Below are 19,796 nucleotides of genomic sequence, written 5' to 3'. Positions count from 1 at the left end.
TTGAATAGCAGACGATCTGAACCCATCACATTGAAATAATCTATGACTGCCCTCAAAAGAGTGGAATTCGTATGGTTCCAGAGCCATTCGGCATCCTTGGGAACGAAAGTGCTTATGAGGCTGCCAAAGGAGAAGCAACAAATGGCCTCCAATTAGAATTAACATATGAGAGCTACTTCAGGAAGACAGTCCGTGTCAACTACGTATTCAATAGAATAAATTCTGGCTGCTGAGTCCTCCCACGACCTTATATTGCATCAGGAAAAAGGCCGCAACCTTTTATCTCAAACAACAGAAGAAACGAAATCATCCTAACTCAGTTGAGGATTGGGCACACAAAGCTAACCCACTCCCATCTATTTGTTTCTCCCCAGCAGAACTGTGAGGCGGGCAAATTAAAATGGTCCATACGCCATTTTCATTGCCCAATGTTCGGGTCTATTTGTCGACAGTTAAACCTGGGTTCAGATGTGAAACGTTTACGCAACCAGAAGAAATACATCAAAAGACTGTTGCGGTTTCTTTGTGATCTTGGAATTCATTCCACGGTCGTTTAATTAAGCGGGTTTGCTTACGTGAGATCCCTTACGAAGTACTGTGTGTGCAGTGAAAATAGTCTAGTGGTCATCTTCCTGTTTTGTTATTTGTTATTCCAGTGTTTGTGTTTATTATTTAATTATTTATGAACAAGTAATTTTATTTAATTCGATAATGACTGTTAATCGTAGATACGACTATAAACAATGAAAAGAAAAGAAAAATTATGTCATTACTTTTACAGATTTTGAATTCTTATCATTCCTAAACCAGTAAACCAATTTAACGAATTTTGAATTAGCCTTTTCTTATAGATTTAAATAATTGCGATATGTAGTTAAATTTAAATTTTTTTCATTTTTTATTGTTTTCATTTTTATCTTTTCCAAAATGCAAGTGCTTACAATTAAGAATTTATTTAATTTTAATTCAAGTTTAAATTTTAATATGATAAAAATATTTTAAACAGATAAAAATATTATTATGGTGTATTTTTATTTTCATACGAGTGTTTAGATCATTTCTAGAGGTGTTATGCATAAGGTCTGGATTTCTGAATAATAAAGTAATGTTTAATTTTATAGTGTTTTTATTATTACTATACTGTTTTGTTCCACCGTCAGTATATTAGATAGTCTAAAGAGTGAATTTTTCTATAAGTAGTGGATATAATTTGTCATATCTAGAAAAAATAAAATGAAAAAAAAATGGAAAATATAATAAAAATGTAAAATTAACTAAAATAAAGTATTGTGTGCATGTGTATATATATATATATATATATATATATATAAAATGTATTGTGTATATGTTATACACATGCACACAATACTTTATTTTATTTTAAATACTATAATTTCGTATTTACATAATTTACTAGTTCTCCAATTTCATGAGCCTTATATTTGTAATTAGATTTCAGTCAACATGAGTTAGTAAATAGTAACCGAGTTAGAAAATTTAATATATTAGTAAATTGGCCTTAATTCCAGCAATTATACTATAATGTTTCAGTTGCACCCTACCCGTCATGTAGGCTAATGAGGTTCATCAAGTACAACTAAATCCGGGCAACGATGACAGTCTATATGTATATATATATAAATGTATAGGGTGTAAAATGGTGAGCTGGATATACATTTTCGCATTCTAGTTGAAGATTTTTTCAAAATGTACAAAAAAGGGTCGATTGTGAAAAATGTATATCTCAAGATAGAATTGAGGAATTGCAATATTAATATTAATTGGTACACACATTTATAATAACGTTGACTAATAAATAAAAAAATTATACTATAAACACGTTCACACATTTCAATATGGCAGTAATGTAAATTTTTCAATCATTTATATTTTGGTAATCCTCAGATTTATAATATTACGTACTACTGCAAAAATTTTAAGCATTTTATTGTGAAAAAAATAACACCATAGTTTTGAAAATTGGTTGAAAAATAGGCAATTTATTACAGAAAATGTATGATATAATTTTCGAAATTCATTATTATTTATTTAAAACAGAAGTAAATGTTTTCTATCTCAAAAACTTTACGTTAATCATCTATTAGTCTTCTCACAGTATCATAAGAGTACATTTCGAAGAACAAACCCCACGACATCTCAAAATTAATATAATCATTTTTTTTAATGAATAATTTTTTATTTCACTTAAAAATTTTGTGTACGATTTTTTAAATATTTTTATTGGAACAAAGGGGATTACAAAACTCAACCCTATCACATTATATTAAACGATCATAAAATCATTTTTGTTTACTAATTACAATCATAAAATTGTATGTTTGACTGAAAACAGTTTTAAAATTTCAATTCTTAAAAAATTGAATAATTTTAATACTATTCTTCTTACACCAAAATACTAGTAAAATAAACCAAAAATAGATTAGGATGAGAAAGTAAATAAAGAATTTAGAAATTAAAAATATATATTTTTAAGTTTAGCAATACTATCAATATTTCTAGGAACTTATTTTTTGTTGTTGAACTTATTGAATCCGGTTGTTTAAAAAACTATCAATAATAAAATTCATAATTTTGAAACGAGGAGGTTCTTGAGAAGAATATGTGGAATTGAATGCTGTAACAAAATGCACCAGGGATATAAAAAGAAAGTCAAAACGATCTACAGATGAAAAAGTAAAATATAAAATCTAGTTTTACTTTCTTGAACAGAAGGGCTAAATTAAATTATCTCTCCATCAGTTGAAAAGATAACAAAAGAAAGAAACTGGTACCAGAAAAGGTTTAAAAAATCTAATTGGGTTCACAGGTCAAACTGAACTTTTATCTCAAAGACGGTGACCTCATAGGTCACGATTGTCAAAGAATTTTCCTCGTACATCTACTAGAAACTAGAAATATTGTGATATTTAATTACTTGGTGTAAAGGAATCGAACATTTTTCTTTACTCTGTTTAAGGCACATTTACATTTTTACGGCACATTGTTCGACTTCATTGCGTTTGGATATCTTAGGGACAGAAAATGAATTGGAAGGTTAGTAATGATTTAAAATCATGAAATGAAAACTAAAAATGTAGCTAAGAAAAAAACAACCCATTAAGCCCATTCATTATATAATTTAATAATTATTTTTGAAAGAGGAATATGGGTTTTAGGGTCAGGTAAACGGCCAGTAAACAGATCTAGTTCACTAATATTATATTGTACTAAAATCGTTAATCTAATTTTAAACAGTATAGAAGAGGTAGAAGTAATTTTGATTGTTTAAATACTGATTTAATAATACTGATAATAATAATACTGATTGTTTAAATATCAACTTTAACTGGTTTAACAATTATTCATTATTTTAATTATTATTGAACGTTTTAACGTTTATTTTTTTACTACTTAACCTAATTAAAATTAGAATTTATAATTTTTTAATACGAGTAAGAAAATATACAATTGAGTAGAACAGATACTTTAAAAAAAAATTGAAGAAGTTAAAGATACAAAGAAAAAAGCTATAAAGAACCAACGACCAGTTAATATATCAAAAGTGTTCCCGCATGAAAGGAGATTAAACTGGTGAAGTTAAAGGCATTAGAGGGCGAAAACTGACCGAAAAGTAAAACGATGAGGGTAACGATCTAGGTAATAGAAGGGTAAATTGAGATAGAAATAGTATTATCTTGAACAGATAATAATAGGAAATGTTAATCTAAAAACTCGTTTCAGTCCCTTTTCTTTGATGACAGAAAATGTTGTATAATTTGATATTAATATTTTCTTTGATGCAATAAAATTACTTAAAAATAAATCTAAACTCCATTGTAATTATTTCATGTAAGTAAATTGTACAAATCCTCATAAAAATAGTTAGATAAATTATTATATCGAATTTCCAAGTTACTAAAATTACCAAGATAGACTCGATTTTCAGTAAAGTATTTGTTTTGAACATGAGGCAACAAAGAAAATTATTAAAGTAACACAATTCAAAATAATGATGTTAAAAAAAACTTAGTGGTAAAATCAGGTCTGAAATAAATTTCAAACTTCGTGGTGGTGGAGGTTAAATTAATCCAGCCGAACAAGATAATGTTACACGAGTTTTACGACTTTTGGCATAATCTCTTAAAGCCCAAACACTTTTCTCGATAAAAAAAAAATTTTTCGTTAAAATCCAATTTTATTTGCCGAAATGACTTATCCCAATAGTGGTTTAAAAGAGGATTTTGCACACCGTGCTTTTGCTCTCTGTAAGCCATATTGAGTCTGTAAGTGGCAAAAGACTTACACTACTTACACGATAGACATACTGAGGTCAAGACTGCTGAGGGCACGGTAAATTTTCAAATGTTTGGCGGCGTTCCACAGTAGTCCGTTCTAGGACCGATACCCTGGAATGTTTTCTATGATGGAATATTCAGGCTTCCTTATCCGGAAGGAGTGAGGATTGTCGGCTATGCAGATGACGTGGCGGTACTGGTGGAAGATAGGGAAGTGGACCGTCTTGAAATTAAGGCAAATCAGGCCTTACAACTATTAGACGAATGGTTAGATAACAACCAACTCCAAGTAGCCCCAGCTAAGTCAAAATGCATTTTGCTCTCTGGTAGGAGAAGGGTCAGAGGAATAAATATAGAAATAAGGGGGGAAATTATTCGTGAAGTCAGTAACGTCAAATACTTGGGCGTATTCATAGATAAGAGAATAAAGTACGGTTATCACATAGATATGATTTGTCAAAAGGTTGCCCCTACAAGGCTCTAAGAGGTCTATTTAATAAAAACTGTGCACCGAAACTGATGGTCAGAAGGTTGATCACAACGGCAATGATGTCATCTATCTTATACGCGACACCAGTCTGGGGCACTGCAATGAATGTACAACGCAATAAACGCAAACTTAGAAGCGTGCACAGAGTAGCACTAATACGAGTTGTCTCAGGATATAGAACAATTTCTTACGATGCGTTATGTGTCTTAGTTGAAACGCCTCCCATTGAATTACAGATAAAAGGCCGAAGCATGAGAGCGGCAGGTGTGCCAAGAGCCGAGGTAGAAGACACAGTCGTTAGCAACTGGCAAACCGCATGGTCATCCGCTCAAACAGGAGAGTGGACAAGGAGACTTATTCCCAATCTGAAAGAGTGGTTGGGTAGGGAGAAAGGCGGACTAAATTTCCACACCACTCAGTTGATGACAGGTCATGGGTCGTTCGGGAAATACCTTAATAGAATCGGGAAAAGGCAGACGTCAAGGTGTCCGTACTGTCAGGAAGAAGACGACGCGGAACACACCGTATTCAACTGCTAAAGATGGGAGGGTCTCAGACGTGAAATAAGGCATAATAACCTGACACCTGACAACCTGGTTAGCTGGCTAATGCAATCCAATTACAACTGGGATTGGTTTTCCAATTTTGCGAGCACCGTCCTCAAATCTAAAGAGGAAGAGGAGAGGCATCACAGACGATAGGCGCGAAAATAGGGCAGGGAGAACAGTCCCAAACCCGGAGGGCCCGTATGCTTAGGTATGCGGGTTCCGGTGATGGGGTGGGAACTCCTGGGGTTGCTTGAAAGGGATAAAGAAAAGACCGAGTCCCGGCCGGCGGTGTCGGTTCCTGGGGGCGCTTTTCGGTGCTTGCTGGGGCTGGCGCCGCCAGTTTGAGGCAGGCATAAAAGAGTAAAGACCGAGACCCGGTTCTCTGCGTGTGGGGGGGTGCGGCATAGCCGGACCTTCCCTTACGTGCGGAGGATTAGAGGCGGGCACCAATAAGAAAAGATCCGGAACCGGGGGACTGATCTGCCGTGCCGGACGTACAGCCGGGGAGGCCCCCTTAGAGTCACAAGGACACATCCCTGGGCCGTGTATACTTGGATGTCCGGCCCAGGGTTGTAGTGGGGGGGGGGGGGGGAAGTTGCAAAAGATACACTTTAAAACGTTTGAAATGTAAATTTAAGTTATTTCTTTACCTAATTTAAAAGTAATAAAAATTATATAATTTTTAAAGCAGAATATTTTTTGAATCAAAATCTGTTATATTTATATCCACATTTGCAATTTATAAAGTAGATTGAAAAGTGTTAATGTTTCATTTATTCAGAGAGCAACTGGATGTTAAATTTTAATTCCTCTGATGTATTAAAAAATGACTTAGAATATAAGACGCAAAATACTCCGCTTGACATAATATGAAATATCCACTTGATAATCACGTGACGGAAAAAAACACGCAAAAGAGTGAAGCGTTTTCTGTAAGTAGGTAAATGAACTTGAAAGACCAAAAGTTTTCATGACTTTCATGTAAAATAAATCATTGTTGGAAAAAAAATCTTGAAAGGCCTTGAAAAATTATTAGGAAAGACATCGACACTAAGATATAGATGAAAAACTAAAATATAAAACCATGTTTTATTTCCTTGAACAAATTCCAAGGGTTGGACTGAATTATCACTCCAACGGTTGGCGAGATAACAGAAGGAAGAAACTGGTTTCGGAAAAGGTTTAAAAAACCTACTGGGTTCAAAATCAAATTGAACTTTGACCACATAGACGGTGACCTTAAAGGTCATCGTCTGTGAGATCAAAGTCTCTGTTTAAGGCACATTTACACTTTTATGGCACATCGTTCGACTTTACTCGGTTTGGCTGCCTTAGGGAGAAAGAAAATGAACTAGGAGGAAAATAAAAATTCAAAACCGTGAAATAAAGAATAAAAATGTAGCTAAGAAAAAATAAATCAATAATTTCGTTGTATAATTTAATCATAATACTTCTTCAAGAAGAATGTGGATTTGGGTCAGGTCGATGATCAGTGACACGACTTAGTTCCCTAATATTATGTTATTCTAAAAAAATAAATTTTATTTCAGTTTATCCACTAATCGGAATTTTCTGAAATTATAGAAAATATTGAGAACACTAAACCACGTTTCCCCTAATAAATGTATAACTCCTACAGTGTATCTCGTAAAGTTTGCTATTCCTTTATAGTAGAGAGTTTAATTTTATTAGATAATTTATGTTAAATCAGATAAATATAGGTTAGATAGCCAATAAAATTACGTGGTTCAATACGATATCATTTCCTTTTGCAAAACTAACTATTGTTATAGCAGTGTTTTAACTAAAGATTAGTTTTGATTACGTTATTTACTATAACTGATAATTATCTTATAATTCTAACTGGTTATGTATTATTTTGATTTCTAAATGATAGATACGTTCAAACAAGATTATTTTAAAAACCCGAGATTTATGAATGCATTTTACATGATACTATTATTAAATATATACGGATTTTTAATTAAAATTGTATAAAATGGTAAATTAATTAAATTACGTTTAGATAAGAATAAAGTACTCATATGTAAGTAAAAATTCTTTAATAAATTGAAGAAAAAATTCAAATTGTGGTTAGGGAATTTAACTCCGTATTTTACAAATGTTTATACGAGAAGTCAGTTTTAAAGGAAATTTGGTTTTGACATAATAGTTGTGTGATCTATTGTATACTTTGACTGCTTTAAAAATGTCTAAACTTCTAAACCACAGACCTAAGTCTTCTTCCATTTTATTAGTAACTTTTATGATTTCTGGACAAGAAGTGAAAAATACTGCTGTAGAACGAATAAAAAAAATATTTCATTTGAACGAAAATCAATTTTTATTATTTTAAAATTCTGTACTTAAAATTTTTACAAGAAATCAGATATAAAGTTTGGAAATAAATTTTCTATCATAGACAATAGTCGACCATTGTCATAGAAAATGTACGATCGGGAAAAGTCATTTCTTAAGAGAAAAGAAAGTGTGGAAAAATGAGTCAACTGATCAGTGATCAAGAAGTGTGTTGAACCTGAACTAATGAAGATTTACAATTTTTTTAGGCTTACTAAATTGGAAATGACTATAAATATTATAGATGTACAAAAGTCCGTAAATATTAATCCTTGGGCCACACTACAACAACATTTTTACTCCTTGGTGAGTAGTGAGGCGAGAAAAAAAATTCTTTGCATATCGATGTCGATATTCGATATTCGCTTTAAGAGCTATGCTGTTGTAAACAAAACGTGTGGCGTTTTAATAGACTGTTTCGAAAGTTACGCGTGCAAATTATATGTTTTGATATTTTATGTTTAATCTATGATCACGATCATTATCTTTGATGATTTTATTTGGTACCGACTCAATTGAAATATTTACGATATTTACATGGAAGCTATATTTGAAGTTATATCTCCGTTGACAAAATACGATAGACGATAAAGTATTAAAAATACTGGTGAAGACTAACGATTGAGTCATCCGGTACATTAATATACTAACACAATCGCACACGCTGCAATGAAATCTTACATCTACAAACAACAGCTAGGATTATCTCTTACGCTGAATACAGTGCAGAATGTCATCTGTATTACTGGTCAAACTTTAAAAATACGAAATAGTAAACACATAGAAAAGCAAAAATTCAATGAAGTAATGTTGGCACTGCTAATATTATAGTGGAATCTCCTTCACTGCACTCTCGCAGTAACTGTTTCTAGTACACCGCGGTAGGAAGTCGTAGGTAGCAAGAAGCCAGTTGTAATCCACTCCAATCCTGCACGTTAACTAAAAATTCTAAACTTTAAAGAATAATATTAATTTGTTTTCTGTCATTGACTGGAAGTCAGAGTTGAGAACACATGTGTATCATGATGACGAAACTATATGTATAAAATAACTTATTTATTAACCTCTCAAATTTTTACTTTTTAAAAGAAATTTTGGACATTGTTTAAATTACAAAAATAACTATGAAAACAGTGGTTCTAAATAAGCAGGAAGTTACTCTGAAATAATACTGACTTTTACACTGATATCTTCATTTAAACAAGAAAACAACACCAGTTAATTCTAGGCAAGACGTTGTTACACTAGAATATCTCAAATCAGTAAAATCCTGAAAATTGGACGCTGTTGAATAAGGATTAAATATCAATGGTCGAAATCATTATAAATCATTCGTTGTAGCTACAACAGATATTAAACAATACTTGTGTCTTTGTCTTTCCCTGTACACTAACGGCATTATTATATATATAAAGTAAAACATCCTACAAAAATATCTTATGTTATTAAATAAAAATCTTTTATTTACTCGTATCTGTATCTATACTATTTTACAAAGAGGAAGAGGGCTTTTGTTTGTTAGGAATGAACAAAAAACTACTCGATCAATTACAATTAAACTTTTACCCGTATTTCTTGGCATAACTGAGAAGGTTAGTACATATATTTCATCTCAAAAAATCTGTAAATATGTATATATAGTACATATATAATTAAGTAGTGGAGATTTGCCGATTGAAGCACAAAATTTAATGAATTGAATAAATGAACTGTGAACTGCGAGTACCTATCACACTGTGTGAGCTCTCTCTCTCTCTCTTTTCTGTTTACCTTTGGAACCACCGTAAGGTATTACTTCAGAGGATGATATCCATGAATGTAAATGAAGTGTAGTCTTGTATAGTCTCAGGTCAACTATTGCTGAGACGTGTGGGAATATCACTGTGTGAGCTGGGTTTGAAATGAATGATTTGAATCAATCGAATGAATAATATTATACAAATAATAGAATTAGATTTACGTTAAATAAAGTAATATTAAATAAATTTCTGTTTAACAACAATGGGCTTCCCATAAGGATTGCGTGTGAGGCTAGAGTGGTGCGGTATGCGAGCACTTCGTGAGATGCTAGACCAATCATCACCAACTGGTAACAAACGGGGTGCCCCTGGAGAGCTATTTTGGAAGGTAAAATGAGCTGCTCTTGTAATATCTCTGAAAATAATCGTCGATTATCAAAATTCAAACGGGGTATTTGTTAATTGGTTGAAGGCTAAATTTTGCATGCATCATGTACACTCTCAATCTGACAGATCACGGTTATTCGGAAATATATATATATATATAAAAAGTTGTAAAGTTGTTCTGTTTTTTTGTTATTGCATCACACGAGAATCAACTGAACAATTCCTTTCAGATTTGGAGGGTACATTCCTGTTATCCCAGGGAAGGTTTGCTTCATTAAACCATCGACCGAGGTCCTAGCCCCCTAGAAGTTTAAGATGTTAAAAATATTTATTATTTCTTCGCCCACAAGGAGGGAGAAGTTGTGAATAGAAGATATTCATTAAGGAAGAAATAGATTAATCCTTTTACTTCATTATTATATTTCTGCTATCATGGCAAAGAAATAAGTTATGAATTTTTCGTCGTCAAAGGTGTGTGTACTTTAATTACCGTAGTGACTATTATTATATATTTTTGTAATTTAGTTTCCTTTTCACGTTTCTATAAAGTTGAATACTATAATTAATATTTATCAATATTATTCTTACAACCATGAGGATAACGTACAGGACGGGAATCCAGGAAGTTGAGCTCCCTGGGTAGATGATAATTGCGAGCTCTGCGGTCATGGGGTAGGCTCCTTGACCACGGGAGGCCCCGAGGACCTCCTGAGTTGGCTTCAGGATTCGCCTGGGATGACCTAAGCCCCGAGGGTCCAGGTTCTAGCTAGACAGGCCAGCTAAGTTATCTATACATATTGTAACAAGACCGGTATAGCGGACCTGGGTAACGGATTCCTGCCAATTAAGAAGGTAGTAGAAAACATAATATTGGGAGGAATCCAGAAATGAGCCAAAAGAAACCATTTTAGTAAAGGTAACAGACCCGTTTAACGTAATACTGCTCGTATCGTCTTTTGTAATACTGCTCACTGACATATTAAACACCATGAGAAGAGTTACCGGACCAAGGTTTGAAATTTGACGGGTAAATGTGAGGGTGGTCGATCATTCTCACGCTTCGAGTTGTTTCCGGTCCGGCAGGTAAAGAGGATTGGAGTATAAATACTCCGGTGAAGACCAGATGAAATTAGTTCTGCAATACAGACCAAGCGAGATATGGATGAGAGTCTGCGAGATGCGAGCCTGTGAGAAGAGTCTGCGAAAATGATACGATAGAGGAGTTATTGCATAATAACTCCTCTATCCTCGCGCCGAACTTGCATAAGTTCGGCGCGATTAGGGTGACGTTACAAGTAATTCGAGTACAATAAAACAAGAAATAATTCGGTGAGTTACTGTATGACTATAAGTGAAAGAGATAATGTACTAAATTTCATTCATAAATTGTTAGGGTAATTTTATTTGCGAAAAGCGAAGGTATTTGGACTAAAAGAACTTTATATTTGTCTTATCTATTGTACTATTGTTGTTAATACAAGACTATTGGTTAAAATCGTTAAGACTAGCGCTCATTCTAATGTCTTTTTTCAATGGAACTGAATTCTGGTTTTCATTATTTATCTACCTGTGGATAAATCATGACAATTATTTTCAATTCTGTTTTGTAAACACTGTTATTATTATTGGCGTTTATTATTATAATTAATTTTTTTTCTTGAATTTTTACGGGCATCGACTACTAAGGTCATTAGCCCTCGTCACGTTCTTAGAAAGAAGTTAGTATCACAATCAGGATCGTCATATGTAAGAGTGTAAAGGGCCCTTACATTTTATTTAAAAGAACAAACTACACGAAAACATTAAGACACAAACAACAAAGACAAACACAACACTTACGGGGTGTAAAGGGCCCCGATATTAAAATTTGAGATAAGGTTCTCAAAAAACCATGAAATTAAAAAAATACAACTTATCAATACCATTTCCTTCTACCTGTCTCGTTTATAGTTTGTTTATGCACCCTCGGGGCGACCAGAACCGCCGATGAGCAGTATATCAGTCGTGCCAAGGCGCCGTGGCAGTTGACTCCTACTTATAAATAGGCTATAGGCATGCACTACGCCCACCCATAGCCTCGCGCCCTCAGTTTACCCTTGAGGGTCCCCCATGCCATCATTGGACACACCCCGACTTACTGCTCTTGAATGCAGACGAGCCAGGATGGCCTAGGGAAGAGGGCTACCTCCCGTCACTACACGTGCCACGCTTCGAGACTCCCATATACATAATGAATTCCACTTAGAGATTCTTTAACACAGCTTTACAAATTTTTCAACTTTTACAAACTTCTAAGAAGTCCACTGGCGTGTAAAAATGCAACTATCTTTTCTTCATTTCCATTATCCAGATCAGCAGTAATGTCACTTCTTCAGTGTACAATATATGAGTGTACAATATATGAGGCCCTCATATATTGTACACTCTTCTATTAGATGCTTAATTGTAAGTGTTTTATTACAAACACCGCACATTGGTCTCTCTTCGCCGGTTAACAAATATGAATTTGTCAATCGCGTGTGACCGATTCTAAGTCTGGTCACAGCTACTTGTTCACGGCGAGTCAACTTAAAGTCAATTAATATTATTATTGTTGTTGTTGTGATTACTACGATCGTTATTTGTTTATTTATTACTGTCATTATTCTAATTATTATTGTGGATTGTTTATTATTGTCACTTATTATTATTATTACTATTGTCATTATTATAATTATTGATTTGTCTTGTTTTACTTTTGTTCTTAAACCAATAAATTGTAATTATATAAACAATTTCAACTGTCAATCTCTCAATATCCTGATCGAGCCGCGAGCACACGACAATATAATTAAGATGGTAACTATGATCGTCCCTGTGCGCGCATCACGCAAGATCTATTGAACAGATTTTAATAAAATTTTGGAGAATTGTACCATACAGCGTGATCATTATCTCCAGTTAGAATTATCACCAAATTCCTAATGGAGATTCAGATATTAAAGATATTCATTAAAGAAAACAAACTAATCTTATAATAAACTTTTACCAAGGTAAAAGAAAAAGATGGCAGAGTTCAGATCTATGTACTAATCACCTAACCTAATCTGTAAAATATTTAATATTTTATTATTAATAAATAATTATTATTTTCATTGACGATATTGGATTGTCAAACGTCAAAATAATATGCCTTCAAGAAAGAGAAATAACCTGTTTTATTATGCAAAGTCTTGCTGAAAGATTGAGAATATTTCGGTCCTCTGAAAAAAGGCTGAATAGCGTGATTTTCGGTTAGCTCCTGATCGAGAGCGCTACACCAAGACACGAGCTGCATTAAATATGCAATGCGATTTTCAATTAAATTTTCTTACAAGTTGGTACTATTGTCATTTAGAAGCATCATAGTTAAATAAGGACAGAAGTGTCTTTAGCTGCATACAACGCACAGATTAAGTATGCCGCTTATGTACATATTGGCGCAATGTCAGAATTGTGTTCGTATTGTTATGTTTGGAAGTGGAAAGGGGAACCAAAAGGCTTTTTTACAAACTCAGTGTATTCTCCAACCAACCAAAAATTTTGCGATTAAGTTTAAAAAAATACAAGACAATAGTCGTTACTATGGAAGTCGATGATTTCTGAAAAAAATATTTTCAAATACTAGAACAATTATAAGCGGATAAATAATAATATTGGGAAAATAATTATGTTGGAAAAAGGGCTTTAGAAAATTAATAATTCTGGAAGTTTTGCACTGGAACTTTTGACTTCGTACCCTTCAAACTTATCGAAATTCCACCAAAGAAAAGAAAGGTATTGGTCAGATAACTCCTGCAACTAATATAAAAAAAAATGAAGCCATCCGTGCGTCGGAAACCCCTGAACAACGGGAGCGTCTTCTACAGCAGGAGCGTATCAGAGCTTCTATGTCAAGAACGAGGGAAACTTTGGAGGAAAGAAAGCTTCTCCGGCTTTAATTGTTCCTTATCAGTATTATCCTCACAAGTATGAAATAAAGAACACACCGGGTCCAGACAGGAAAGGCGAGAAAAGCGAGCTCTGACCGGTTAGTTATATAATATTTCATAGTAACATTAATTATTCATTAATGTTTTATTGCTATTAAAAATAATAATTATAATTATAGAAGGAGAAAACTTACTATTTCATCCTATTAAATATCAATATCACATTGCTTCAGGCACAGACAAGAGCACACATTTAGTAGTATTTTAAAAGAAATAATTCCTTTTATAACATTCCAAAATAACAGCCTCCGCCTTTTTATCTGAAAAAAAGAAAAAAGAGTACGTATGTATAAAATAATTTAAAAAAATATGAATATAGGAAAGTTTATCGCCCGCAATTCACCACAAGCAATTAGTCGCCAGCAGTTAACCGTCGCATAAGTTTATCGCATAAACAGTTTTATTGCCTACAAATAATCGCTAGATTATTCTATCGCCAGCCAATACATATAATTTATCGTTCATTTTAAATCGAAAATAAAGTTTTTCTATAGGTATTATTTAAGAATTAAGTGCAGCTTAAGTTATTTGCTAGGTAAACATTTCCAAGGTATTTCTTAGGTATACGTTTCTTAGAAATACATACCATTCATTGCAGGTGGTTTAATTTCATTGCCTGTTATTTTTCAAAATTGGAATTAGTAGATACCTACTCAATCCCTTTAACTTCAGTAGTATGTTTTAGGAGAGTTGGGTTAGAGCGTGCCAATCTAGGAGGTACTTATATGTTTATACACGCTTACAATCACAAAGCTTTCTTTATTCAGTTTACTTTTCATCCTTTGCGAGTTTATAAACGTATCATGTGGGTGAAATTTTTGAAATCAGAAAAAGAAAAGCTGAAAACCTGATTTAGTGGATATTTATTTTATAAAAACAGGCAAAATGAAATAAAAATTCATTGAAAGGTCAAAATTAACCAAAAACCAAATGTGTTGCTCGAGTTACTACGGTAGATAACTCTATCGTTAAAACATGGAAGGAACACAATCATTGTAAAGACGCAGCAGGAGTTGAGGCAGTGCAACTTTTTGATACCATCAGACCTTATGCTGAAACAACAAATTATACGCCTCATCGTATTATTACAAATATTTAGAGAATCTGTACGCAAGTAGCTTCCAAGTGTAGTTACAATGAAATGAACGATCCAAAATATAAGAAATCGAAATTTGATGGCCCAGTTCTTCCAAAGCATCGTAGAGACATAATTTTTTACAGATGCAATGAAGAATCGTTTCTACAATTTGATTTTGGACCCGAGGAAAATCGTATGTTAATTTTCAATACAAAAAGAAATTTGGAGTTGTTAATGCGAACTGAACACTAGTATGCCGATGAGACTTTCAAATCTGTTCTCTTACTTTTTCATACATGGATTCAAAGACAAAATATCGCTTCCATTAGTCTATACATTATAGCCTAATAAGTTTGAGGAAAGGTATATATCTGTACTGCAGCATGTGATAGTATTGTAATCGGATCGGCCCCGCAATTAATAACTATAGATTTTGAGACGGAAGTGATGAATGCTTGCAGAAGTGTTTTCCTAACGCTTCTTAGCGGGGTTGTTTTCTCCATTTTTCACAATGTATTTTTCGTTCCATTTAGGAAAATGGATTGAAACAAAGTTATGAAACTGATGCTAATTTTTCTTTAAATATGCTATTTTTGTTATTAATTGCATTTTTACCCACTCCTGTTGGGACCATCGTTTTTTAACACTTGTGTGTAAATTGTGTTTTTCCTCCAGAATCACAAAACGTTTTTGATTATTCTGAAGAGATATGGATTTTTTGGACGCCCAATCAGACAAAATCTTCGTCGAACACGAAAGTATTTCATGAAATATGGAACTTGCGCCGGTTTGTCTTTGAAGGGTTACGAAGAACGAATAATTTTGTTGACGTAGAGGATTTGAGGAACAAGTCGCTGCTTATCATCCCAACATATGGAAATTTATCGATCACACTAAAAAAGAACAAAGTATTAACGAAATGTTCATTGAAAAATATTTAAGAGGAAGTGATACGAGCAACAAAAAAAAGAAGTATCCCGATTGGGATGAATTAATTAAAAGGCTCGTTAGTGCATATAATGAACGAGGTGATGTTGATTACCTAAGAGGTATAGCGCATAATATTTCTTATTAATAATTTATATACTGTGCGGCTAGCGATAATGTGTAGACTATAAATTGTTTATGCGATAAACTGACGCGGCGGTAAACTGCTAGCGATTAATTACTGGCGATAAATTTTCCAGACCCCAAAATATACATACATGTATGACTAAAATTTAATCGTATTTTTACGTAACTCATTAAAACAAAAACAAAATGATTAGTGAAGTTATGCAATTTAATTGGACACTCTTTTATTTTATAATTATAACTAATTTAAAATATTTTTGACCATATAAGATACACAAGCATTATATGCCTAGTTTAATATGAAAAATGAGGAGTGAAGCAGTTCCTGTTGTTTTCATCGATCATATAATTATGCTATTGTACATGTCATCCGGGTGAAAATACAGATATCCAAATATGTGAGAATTATGGAGGGAATGAAATAAAGGTGTGGGGTCATTCTCTATGTAATCATATAAATGAATTTCTATGTGTTCAGTAAAAGCATTTAAACTAGAGGTTGACTCCATTATTTTATTCACAATAAATCCTCCATTCTTTCTTGAGTTGATAGTTTCCGCCTTCACATTATATTTTTGCTCGATTCGGATATATCATCATGTTAATTCTACTAAATATATTTAAATGTTCAATCATATTTGTTATAACTTCAAATAAGTTTGGATTGTCACGAACGACAGATGCATATTAGCAAGGCTTTTTGATAATCAGTACAGTAAAAATCGTCGAACATTATGTAACAGTGAGGCCTATACAATCTATTTTTCATATAATTTCATTCATTTTTTATGTTAGTAATTTCCAATTTATCTACGATGACGGAATTCTGTTGAAAGAGAACTCTCAGATCTTTTAGCTTTGCAGTTTCAAAAATTAAATGCTGCTCATGTCTGAAACTTTTCATGTCAGTTGGTTGTATGTGAAGGTAGAAGATATGAACACGATAAGCTTGGAGAGTAATCTAGCGTGAAGTTACTCGGCCCGTCAGATAAGAAGAAAGAAAACTTTAGGCTAGAAGATAAGATCCTGAGAATAAAGTCGCATCAATTGATCTAATGAAGTAATTCTGTACTGAAAACGAACAGAATGTTGTAGGAAAGTCATTTAACCTTTTTTTTTTGTCTTTAGTCATTTGACTGGTTTGATGCAGCTCTCCAAGATTCCCTATCTAGTGCTAGTCGTTTCATTTCGGTATATCCCCTACATCCTACATCCCTAACAATTTGTTTTATATATTCCCAATGTGGCCTGCCTACATAATTTTTTCCTTTCATTTAACCTATGCCATACGAAACTAAATCTTTATCGTGTCAAATTGGAGAATAATTTGAAGAAAATCGATGATATAAACTATTGATTGAGAAAAATTCGAGAATTAAAATAAAGTTTTAAAAAGCCAGGCAAGAGGTGATTGTAAAAAATATAAAATGTAATATAATAAGAACAATTATCTTAAAATTGTTTAAGTTCTGGAAACGTTGTAGATATGATTAAGAATGTTGGTTGTGTACTTTATTTATAAATGGATGATAAAATAATTGACAAAGGTCTACTAAACAATAAGAACACAGTCGAATTCCATTCAATTATTATAAAATTTGTTAGAAGACTTCATAAAGAAGGACGAATTCAGAGCTCGAAGTCTAAGAAACATTTTCCACTAGGCATTTGAATCTACCTACTAGTGCCGTTAGGAGTGTTCTCAGCCTGACAAAGAAAATAAAGATTTTTCAGTTTTGTCATCTTGAAATTCGATAAATTTAGACCAACAACATACTAATTTTTTAATAGTATCTGTACCAATTTTTAATACTATCTGTATAATGCGATTTGCCCAATTTTGCTAAAATAAGCGGTCGCCTCAATTTTGGTTTCATAATTTGAAGTAATCGAAGAAGAATGAAGAGGAAGTAATTGCAAGGAACCAAATGCAGCGAATACAGCGCATACGAAAGCACTCAAAAGCGTAGGTCATGAAGTTTTGCAGAACATGATGCAAAACGAGTCGAGATAGGTGTGCAAGGATACTGTTAACAAACGCAGCACGCATCGAACATAAAGGTTTTTTTTCCAAAACATAATCTTAAACGTAATCTACACGAACTATCGAAATGTTTGCGAAGTCAGCATGTTCGCGTACTTTCAGTCGGTGATCATTTAATTCAGCATTGTGATTTTTGTAACAATTTTGTTGGTGGTACCAGCTTTTCAACTTCTGAGCGTATTCATTCTGAATGAATGTACAACCACGTTTCAATTCAGCACTGAAATAAATTCAGCAGCTTACTTCTTTACCGTCTAAATCAAAGAGTAAGATTCCTTTAATCCCACAAAAAAGTAGCACACAAGATTCGGTTAAAAAATGGCGCAAAATGAGGTCGGTTTCGAACGCAAGATGAAATAGGCGATCTTCCGTTACTATTCTTGAGAACATAATTAATATTTGAAGGAGAATTTCTGCCGCTCCGAAAAAATCTACACGTAAGTTATCACAAAAAAGCGGAGTAAAATACTTTGGTGTACAATTCTTTACGATTAAAAATCTCAAACCATACCGTGTAACTTCAGAGAACAGTCAAACTTAAACCTCATAATTACTGCGACCGGCTTCTCGAAAACACTTTCGATAGACAGATGCTGTATTTCATACGGCCTAAGTACGATTTCATTTATATGGGCCTGTTAATTCGCATAACACCATATAGTGGATAACTGGAAATCTCACCGGATGTTTGAGCGTCCACTTCACGATGAGAAAACCGATGCCATCAAATGATTCACTAGAACGTGTTCATGCAGATTTATTTGAGAAAAACAAACTGTTAACAGAGGCGATAACCTACACCTTTCCTAAATTTGTCTAGTTGTGATTTTTCCCTTCATAGCTATTTAAAGAGTAAAGTCCTACGAATCAAATCCTTACAATATCGATGCAATACAATACAATAACATTTTCCGTCAGGTAACCATCCAAATGATAATTCACGCACAAAATTGCATCGCTAAGACGGCGATCATTTCGAACATCTTTAATAAAAATATGATAAATAAGTAAACTTTTGTTAATGTAAATACAGAATTTAATTTAATTTACGTTTTCATTATTTCATTTCCCGGATAGGATAAAGTTTTACTTGTTGCAATTGTGTTTACTTTGTAGCGGTTCAGTTTTACGTTGCTCACTCGGTATGATATAAATGATTATTACAGTCCGAAAACAGAAATTCGGTTGAAACTCATATCTGAAGTATATGTCACAGCTATAAAAAGAAACGAATATTTAATATGGTGCTACACGCCTAATGTTCAGTTGCTACTTTTTGTTTAATGGGTAAATCTTTATGGAATTATTAATTTCACAGAAATATGTATGATTAATTCAAAAATGTATGTAATTTTCTGAACGATCAAACGTTAACTGCAAAACGATCGATTATGAATCTCAAATATTTTAAACACCTTGATATGTTACATCAAATTTACTTTTTTATTTCATTTTTTAACAATCGTATTGCTAATTTTTGAAAACTGTAATATTCCATTACAATTATTTATATATTTGAGATAAAAAAAAAGGAATGGAAGAAAGTACATCTGGAATCATTAAAATGAAATTTTTCAATAAATAAATTCAAAGACTACTAGTTTTAAATAACTCGTACGTAGTTCATTCATTGTTAAAGAATAAAAATAATTACGTAATAAATTTACCTATAAGAAATCAAAGAGAACGTGCTGCAAGTCGTTCATCAGTAAGAAAATTTCAAAAGATTTCTTCAGATATTTCTATCTTAACAAGATTTAAACGGTGATCGAT

At 32.9% G+C, this 19,796-nt stretch overlaps 1 protein-coding gene across 1 annotated transcript in view; it reads right to left on the bottom strand.

The window, feature by feature from the left end:
- The window catches only part of LOC142322751 (ras-GEF domain-containing family member 1C-like), a 196,128-nt gene that overhangs the window by 57,949 nt on the left and 118,383 nt on the right, over nt 1-19,796 (bottom strand). Inside the window, exon 6 of the mRNA XM_075361825.1 lies at nt 13,962-14,087. The gene's annotated coding sequence lies outside the window, so the exon portion shown is untranslated. The remainder of the gene's footprint in view (nt 1-13,961; nt 14,088-19,796) is intronic.

This window comes from Lycorma delicatula, chromosome 4, assembly GCF_047948215.1.
Source record: "Lycorma delicatula isolate Av1 chromosome 4, ASM4794821v1, whole genome shotgun sequence".
NCBI classification, from domain to species: Eukaryota; Metazoa; Arthropoda; class Insecta; order Hemiptera; family Fulgoridae; genus Lycorma; species Lycorma delicatula.
Note: the sequence above shows the minus strand (reverse complement) of the source record. Positions and strands in the feature narration are given on the sequence as shown.